The 9,099-nt window shown below is 35.7% G+C and overlaps 1 pseudogene; it reads left to right on the forward strand.

Moving 5' to 3' along the window:
- The first annotated feature begins 3,055 nt into the window (after positions 1-3,055).
- LOC119059726 (G protein-coupled receptor kinase 4-like) lies at positions 3,056-5,172 on the forward strand (annotated as a pseudogene).
- Positions 5,173-9,099: the final 3,927 nt, after the last annotated feature.

A 9,099-nucleotide genomic window follows, 5' to 3' on the forward strand; every position in this document is an offset into this window, starting at 1 on the left:
CAGTCAGACACAGACAAATACCATGTGATTTCACTCAATGTGAAATCTAATGAACGAATAGAACTAACGAGGAAAATGGGGACAGATTTGTAGATGGAGAGCTAGTGGGAGGTGAGGTTAGGGGATGAAGGGATTGAGCAAAAAGGAAAATATGACTTATGGACATGATAATAAAAATTAAATTTAAATGCATACACATATACATACATATATACATACACACATGTACAATAATGCTACACAATAGAAACAAATCCTTTCATAGATTGTTTACAGAAATAAAATTTCAAAATGTGTGTAACCGTTCCATTAGCCATTTAACTTCTAGAAATCTGTCTCATTGAACAGTTCATACCTACAGGTGAATTACTGACAATATTGAAATATCAAAAATAGCTAAATTTTAATTTTAGAAAATTGCTTTTAAATATTTGGCAATGCTATAGTTAAATAACTTGCAGCTGATACAGAGAAAGCAAAAGTCTACATATATTGTGAATGAGTAAAAATACAGGCAAGCATGATCCCATTAGTAAATATTCATATGTTTATATACAAAAGCTGGAAGAAATCATATCAAAGCATGGCGAGAAAAGGTACTTTCAGAACACTATTTAATGCTAACAATGACAAAACCCTTATTTATATGAACTAGTTTGTATAAAAATATTCTGGTGTAGCAGCATACTATATACCAAAGAGGTAACAGTAGGTATATATTTGCTAAATTAGATATGGGAAGCTATGTTTTCTACTTTACATATGTCTGTATGATTTAAAGTTCTCAAAATAAACATTTATGACTTTGTAATAAGAATAACATTTAGTGTTACAATAATACTTCAGAAAAAACACGGTAATATAAAAATAAGATTGGAAACTTAGCAAAATTGCTATGTTACTCTAGTAAAAAAAAATGTGTTCCTTTTCGTATCTTTCCGTTGCCTTTATTCATTAATTACAATGAATTTAACTTAGCCACTGTATTCCCAACTTTTTTCTGTATAGCCACAATTGTGGCTCAGTGTATGCTCCTATCCCTGCCCTCAGTTTTCTTCTTTGTCTAGTCAAATTCTGTCTAATCTTTTCACCGTACTCTTCATGAGGTCTCATTGTCCTGTTTAATTCAGAACTCTCTTTGGGATTTCCCTCTCTGCCTTTTAATTTGACTATCATATTGCTTACAAAGTCATATTACATTGCTGTTTCTATTTATGTGATGACATGATGATTACCTCTTTAAGCTGGGTGCCTATTAATTTCTTGTCTCACACATAACTGTATCTGCATGGTGAACAATATGAGTTGCTTATTTAGCTGATTGACTGACCACATAATTATAATTTGAATAGGATAATGACTGTTTTTGATAATATTTAACACATGCAATAAAATTATTTCCAAACACAGAGTGATAAAAAAGTGCAAATTTCTTATTGCCTGAAGAAAAGAAAAATGGAGTCATGAGTCTACAGAAAAAAACACAAGGCATTTTTATAGATTCTAGCAAAATAGACTACCTGTGTTCAGAGACGTACCTAATACATATTAGATCAAGATGTCAGGAATCACAGAGTATTCTTTAAAGTTTCACTTTGCCTGAAAAAACTCAGCACCAGTTACACTGGCCATTATAGTTGTATGTAGGCGCAGTCATTTTTTTTTAAGGTTTTGAACTTTCCTTAGGCAAAAGATTTTTCTCTTTGGGAAAGTTCAATAAAGAAAATGCATCATGTATATTTGTTGCACTCATACAAATAGTGCAGAAAATAATTTATAAACTCCGCAAATATCATGACTAAAAACTTAACTGTGTACCATAAACATGAAACCCATTTAAGCATGAAATGGAAAACTAATGTGAGGCAGGAGCCATGAGAAATATTAGGTGTACTAGCTTATGAACATACAGGGTGTCTACAGCATATGTGCAAAACATCTTGGTACTGAAATGATTGACATAAGAATAAAAATATTAAGCCCTGGCTGGTGTAGTTCAGTGGATTGAGCACAGGCCTGCAAACCAAAAGACTGCGGTTCAATTCCCCATCAGGGCACATGCCTGGGTTGCAGGCCAGTTCCCAGCAGGGGCCAGTTTCCAGCAGGGGACGCACCAGAAGCAACATTGATATTTCTCTCCCTCTCTCCTTCCCTTCCCTTCTAAAGATAAATAAATAAAAACAATTAAAAAAAGAATAAAAATGCTAAATGTTACAAGTATTCCTAAAATCAATGTAGTGAGACTGATCATGAATATTTCTTGTCCCTTATCATAGATAGATGCATTGAAATTTAATTAAAAGAAACTTACAAAGTGCCTGCACTGATTCTCACTTTAGATGTGAGAAAACTGAGGCCTAGGAAGTAATGGACACAAAATATGAGTAGTTGTATTTATGCTTCATGATTTCCTATTCCATGTTTTTTCCAAGTATCTCTAGATATCTGTTGAACTCACCCAAAATATTGCTAGAAGACCTAGTAAGAAAGTAAAATTAAATTTATTAAGAGTTAACCACAGTAAGGGCCCACACTACCTGGAGATCTCACCAATATCTCAGAGTGGTGAGATATTTGTAGGGCTTTTTAATATGGGCTCATGTCGGTTAAAAAAATCTTTCAATGAGGGGAACTTATATGGTAGGGCAAAGTTTGTGATACATCTTTTAAAAATGTATTTAGGATCAGTTGACAGAATGATTATATGAAAGTATCTCGATAAGCAAATTGTAGTTGATAAGCAGTAGACAAGTTGTCCAAATGAATAGACTAGTATATTCCAAAAATCTATCTGTGAGGATTTCCTGAATAAAACAGTAAAGTTATTTATTGGTTTATAGTGTATCTGGCTCACCCAAAGGTTTCCGGGAAAGCACAACTAAGTCAAATTGATTTAGATAATCTACACTCTCATAAAGTCATTTTAACATATGAGCTTAATTCTCAGTTTAATTTATGGTCATTCTTCAGCACAAGCTGTAATTAGACTGGAATGATGCCCCTCAGTTCACTCCACACCACAGTTAAGTCATGAATGCACATGCGGTTCCCAGCGATGGTTAACAACCACGTATGCCACATTTTGTTTTTGTTGGATAATTTTGTGTTGGAATATTTGTATGGACAAGAGACGGTAAGTAGCATTTAAAACTCCAAAGATTACATATTTGAACACTGAAACACAGATAAATATTAAGAAAAGGATTATTGTAAAAGATTATAGTTTACTTCAGATCAGGAGACAAAATTTCCCCAAATAAGCAGGAAAATAGTTCATATTTGCAATCCAAAAAGCTGGCAGAGTCCCATATAAGAATACTATGAAAATATCCAATTTCTCTTAGTCACTTGTTTCATGGTACTATTAATAATATTAAAAATATCTGATGTAGAGGGGAGTGCTCAGGTGCCATCGTCTGTGGCACATGGTCATGGGGCTCAGAGCCTGAGACACAGATTAGAGGCAGTGACCACAGAGAGCCCTGGAGGCTGGGCTGCTGGCACCTCTGACCCGGTCCTCACAGGAGGCCCTGGGGGGCCCCGGCAGCAGTGGCACACGTGGCGGCCTTGGCTCCATGGTGGTGTTGGTCTGTGGAGCTGGAACACCTCGTGGCCAACTCATTGCTGAGGAAAGAGTGTCAAGAGAAAGATGATGGCAGTCTTTGTGACAAGCAGCAACTAGGACAACTTCTCTTCAGGCAATTAAGTGATTTAAACAAACAAACAAACAAGCAAGCAAGAACCACCCCCCCAAAAAAAAAAAACGCTATCTGAGGCAGTGTATTGAATTCCTGGGTATGGTGTCAGAATGTGAAGTGGTCGCTTGTGAGAACCAAAGAAATTGTGGGCTATTAGACACATTCTTCATTAATGAGAGGATCGAAGCCCCTTCGTGGGGTTAATAAATAACCACACTTATTTCCATGTACTGTGAGAGAATGCAGATCGAGACTGAAGGACAATTCTTCCACAGAAGTCCTTGAGGAATGCAAGAGAGCTGCCCATAGCCATTTAAGTGAAGAATCATTTGAAGAATACCAAGAAAGCCTATTTTCCTCAATTTTTACAGTGGAAATGGCTGGAAAGGTGATCATAACAAAGAAAACACGTAGACCTTACACAGACTCTAAGAAAGGCAAATTTGGAGAAGATTCGAGTAGGAGCTACAAGAAAAATCTATGCCTGTTAAAAGCTAAAAAGAAAAAGAAAGAATAAAGAGGAGAAAAGGTGAAGTCATGGCACTAAGTGAGAAAAGGATCCTAGGGTAAAGAGCACAGTAGATCTGTGCTTGTTTACGCTACACTTAGAAAACCAGATTCCCTGTGCTTGGTGCTAACCACCATGAATGGAGGGACTTGAGGTCCCACATCCACATCATGGACATCCCCAGGTGTGACGAGCAGAGAGCTCTTGTCTATGCTGCAGATTGTGCTGTGGCTTGGAGGGCCTACAGAAAGGGTTGTGTACAGGGAATTAAAGCCTAAGAATATCTCCTCCATGATCCAGAAAAAAAATCTGGATTTCAGATTTTGGGTTAGCCATGGAGATCCCATGAAGTAGAGACAATTTGAGGACAAGTTGGAACAGTCAGCTACATGACTCCTAAAGTTAACAAAAATGAAAACTATACATTCCGTTCTGACTGGTGGGGACTTGGCTGTCTGAGATATGAAGTGATCCAGGGACATTCTCCATTCAGAAAATTCAGAGAGAAAATAAAATAGGAAGATGTGGAATGGGGAGTGAAGGACACTGAGGAGTATTCCAAGAAGTTTACAATGGAAGGCAAGTCCATTTTCCAGGAGTTAATAACTAACAATCCCAAGAAGTTCCTGGGCTGCAAGAGCAATGGAGTAGCTAGAGTAAAAGGTTTAAGGGCATTAGGTTCAAGAGGCTGGAAGCAGTGTTAGGCCCTGTTCTGCCCCGATCCACATGTGGTTTACAGCAAGGATGTCCTGGATATTCCGGATGTATCTGCATACAGCAGACAGACAACTCACAGGGTATGTCTTCGTCTCCTGACAAAATGAGATCAAATCTGTATGTTCTAAGGACACCAACAAAAGTGAAAATAAGGAAATGGTGGCATTAGATTTAGAAAATAAAACTGTCAACAGTTCCCAAACCACAGAGAGGCTAAACTCTATAGATTACTCAGGACAGAGGCCATGATATGTCTTCAAAAATTCAGATATAAACAGTGATATAAGCACAACATTCTTCCCTTAATATAAGTGACTTTAAGAGGCTAACGTTATGTCCAGGCAGTTCTATTCTGAAACACTGCCTTCTTGGTCTCCAGAACTACTTTGGTGTAGGCTATAACGAGAAACCAAAAAAGGATAGTACGTAATGATAAAGGGATCAATCCAACAGGAGGTTCTAACCCTCATAAACATTTACACACCCAACATAGGAGCACATGAATTTATAAAGCAAACATTGAAAGACATGAATGGTGAAGTCAACAGTAATACAGTAATTGTAGGGGACTTTCACATCCCATTGTCATCAAATGGATAGATCATCCAGACGGAAAATTACAAGGAAACAGTGGCCTTATATGACATATTAAACTAGAGGTGTTTAATTGATATTTTTAGAGCATCACATTCCAAAGCAGCAGAATATACATTGTTTTCAAGGGCACATGGGGCATTTTCTAAAACAGATCACATGTTAGGCCACAAATATGTCTCAAGAAGATTTAAATTATATCAATCATCTTCTCCAAACAAAACAGTATGAAACTAGAAGTCAATTATAATAGGAAACCTGAAAAACACACAAAACACATGGATGCTAAATAACATGCTACTAAACAGTGAGATAGTTAGTAAGGAGATCAAGGAAGAAATCAAAAGATACCTTGAGACAAAGGAAAATGAAAATATGTCAAATGTCCTGAACGAATGAATAAATGAATGGATAAATGAAATGTGGTAGAATATTATTCTACCATAAAAAAGGAATAAAGGGTTGATATATGCTACAAAATGGATGAATCTTGAAACATTATCTTACTGAGAGGACACAAAAGACTTCATTTTCTATCATTCTATTCTTATGTAAGTCCATTATAAGGTAATAGGTACAAACAAAATGTAGATTAGTGGTTGCTCAGGGCTAGGGAGCGGAATAAAGGGAAGGGGTGGTGAGAAAACTTCATTTAGTTTTCTGAGGTAATGAGAATGTTCTGACAATGACTATTGTGATAGTTGCACACAGCAACACACTTACCAAAACCGCTCACTGAGTTATAGACTTTAACTGTGTGAATTTTATGGTATGTGAATTCTATCTCAATACAGCTATTAAAATTAAAATAATCATTATCCCTAACATGCACCGTTTAGCTATTCTGAATTCAGGTCTTCTCCACAAAGGCCTTTCACTCCACTTCATTCTTAATAAAAGCATAGGTAAAATAGAGAAAGAAAGAAAGCCCCATGCTTATGAAATACCTTAATTAACAACAAATAAAAGGATTTTTACCAATATGTTTATAGATAGGAATATAAATATTTTCAGTGTAAATGAAAAGAGATGGGAGCATTATATTGAAGGTGTCAGCAAAGAACCTATAGTCTTCAATGCTTTGAAAAAATTCAATGTAGAATTTTTGCAGTCTATAATCTTTCAAATATTTCGGTATAAACTTTGTCTGTTTCCTTTAAATAATATGCATGTTTACATCTCTCCATTGAAAAAAAAAGAATGAAAAAGTCGAAAGGGAGTGTTAAGAGGATAAAGAGCATTATTTGTAAACACATTCCATAGAGTTTTTTGCTTCTTGATAAAAACAATAGTAAAGTAACAGAAAAAAAGAGTTTGGTGTGAAACAGGAAAATTTGAATATGGATTAAGTAATATTAAAGAATATCTGTTATTTTATTAGGTGTTATGGAGATGTTATATAAGTCAGGTACATATATATCTGCATATTATATATACACACTTATATGAAGACATATATGTACATATCTTGTATAACATCTCTATAACACCTAACAAAATAACAGATATTCTTTAATATTACTTATTAATTGCATATATATATGCAATTTTGTATGTGTACACGCATAAACAAATTTGGGGAGAGGATAGGTGAAACGTGATTGGTAAGTAGTAATAATATCTGAAGCCAGGCAATGAACGTGAGAAAGTTTATTATAATGTCTATCTGCTCTTGATTGTGTTTAAAATTTTCCATAATAAAATATTTAAAAATAAATGTGCTGTTACTCCTAATGTCTATATCAAAGATATTTTTACAAAGCTTTTTTGTGTTAAATAGCATTGGTCAAATTCAAATACCTACTGCAAATCTCAGCAAATTATTTCTTTCTGTTCATAACTCGTTTGAAAAGTACAATGATCATCTATATGAACCTAAAAAATAAAATGTAGTCACCTCACTTACAGTCATTTCTCACATATTAATAAGAAGAGGAATAAAAGTTGCTCAGTTCTGGGTAAAGGTGAGAGTGTTTTGTTAATGAATCAGTCTTTGCATATCTGTAATACTGTACTTTTTAGCTGCACTTGTAGTTTTGGGGGAAAAAAAACTTTGAAATGCCAAGAACATGACTAACACTTTTCAACACCTATATTACTAGCCCACTCACCTCTCCCCTATCCCAACCAATTCTACGGTGGATAAAATGTAATTCCAGATGATCAATGCCGCCTTGTATTCCTAACAGCACTGCACTGCATGGTTTTCATCCTCATGTGCTCTAGTCAACGCTTTCCAAGTGGTAAAACACTGCGGGAAATCTGGGAGTTTTCATATCCTGCACTGACAACTTGAATAACAATTATGGTCATTTGAAACGTATTATATTTGGTTACTCATTCCCCAAGACATCTTTCAAATGATAAAACCAAGCTGTGCTCTGAAAGCAAAGAAAGCTTGTAAAGATAATCTGGGATTTTATGTCTGTGGTTAAATTAAAAGTGATATTACCTAAATTGCTTAATTTAAATCAATAAATTGTTTTTAATATTTTAATTATTTTTAGGGAGAGGAGAAGGAAGAGAGAAAAGCAGAGAAACATCCATGTGTAGTTGCTTTTCGTGCGTCCCCTATTGCGGACCAAGTCCGCAACCCAGGCATGTGCCCTGACTGGGAATCCAACCTGCAGCCCTTTGGTTTGCAGGCTTGAACTCAATCCACTGAGCTACACCAGCCAGGGCTGTAAATTGTTTTGTTTTGTTTTATATCTCTATGGCTCTTTATAAAGAGGGTCTTCCCCAAGAATTGCAAAGAAATGGGGTAAATAAGGCAATACCTTGCAGTTAAGAGCATATGCATTTGAACTGGTTTGATTCTTGCTTTCCTTTTTAAGACCCAAATGGCCTTGGGAAGTTATTTAACTGCTTGTCTGCCCTGTCTTTGAGTGGTTAGAACAAACCCTGTAACGCTTCTAATGATAGGTTTTAAATAATGACCTCTCCAGTTTCCTCCACACAACTGTTTGCATTTACCAATGTACAGGGGCCATTTTTGCTTTAAAAAAAAGTTAAAGCATATTTGATTGGAATGGAAAGAGACTTGTATTAGTTAAAACAATACCAGCTGTTATACCAAAAAATGCAAAATATGAAATGGTTAAAACAAATAGATGCTTATTTTTCACTCTATTAAAGTCTGAGAAGTTATCCCACAGCAATGGGGAGCTACTGCCTGAGAGGCCCTTCAGGGACTCAGCCTACTTTCATCTTATGATTGCACCACTACTAGTTCTTGTAGTTGTCTTAAGTGTCAGGATCCAAATGCAAGATGAGAGAAGAAAGTGTGCTTATCTTTGTGTTAACTGCCTCAGACAAAAAGTGAAGCACATCCCTTTTGTTCACATAGTATTTGTCAAAACCCAAAGGGGATTGGGTAATGATACAGTCTTCAGTTAGACAACTCCACAAAATAGAAAGTAACCACAAATCTGTGATGATCAGCCAGCTGTCTGTGAACATGAAACTTCAAGGAATACATGTGTGTTCAGTGTTGTCACTCGCTATGTATGGGGAACGTGTCTCAAGTACAGAGTATATTCCATGTGATTCAATTTACATAAAATTTGAAAGCAAAGTAATCTA

This window comes from Artibeus jamaicensis, unplaced genomic scaffold, assembly GCF_021234435.1.
Source record: "Artibeus jamaicensis isolate MK-2021 breed Jamaican fruit bat unplaced genomic scaffold, CSHL_Jam_final contig_585, whole genome shotgun sequence".
Lineage (NCBI taxonomy): Eukaryota > Metazoa > Chordata > Mammalia > Chiroptera > Phyllostomidae > Artibeus > Artibeus jamaicensis.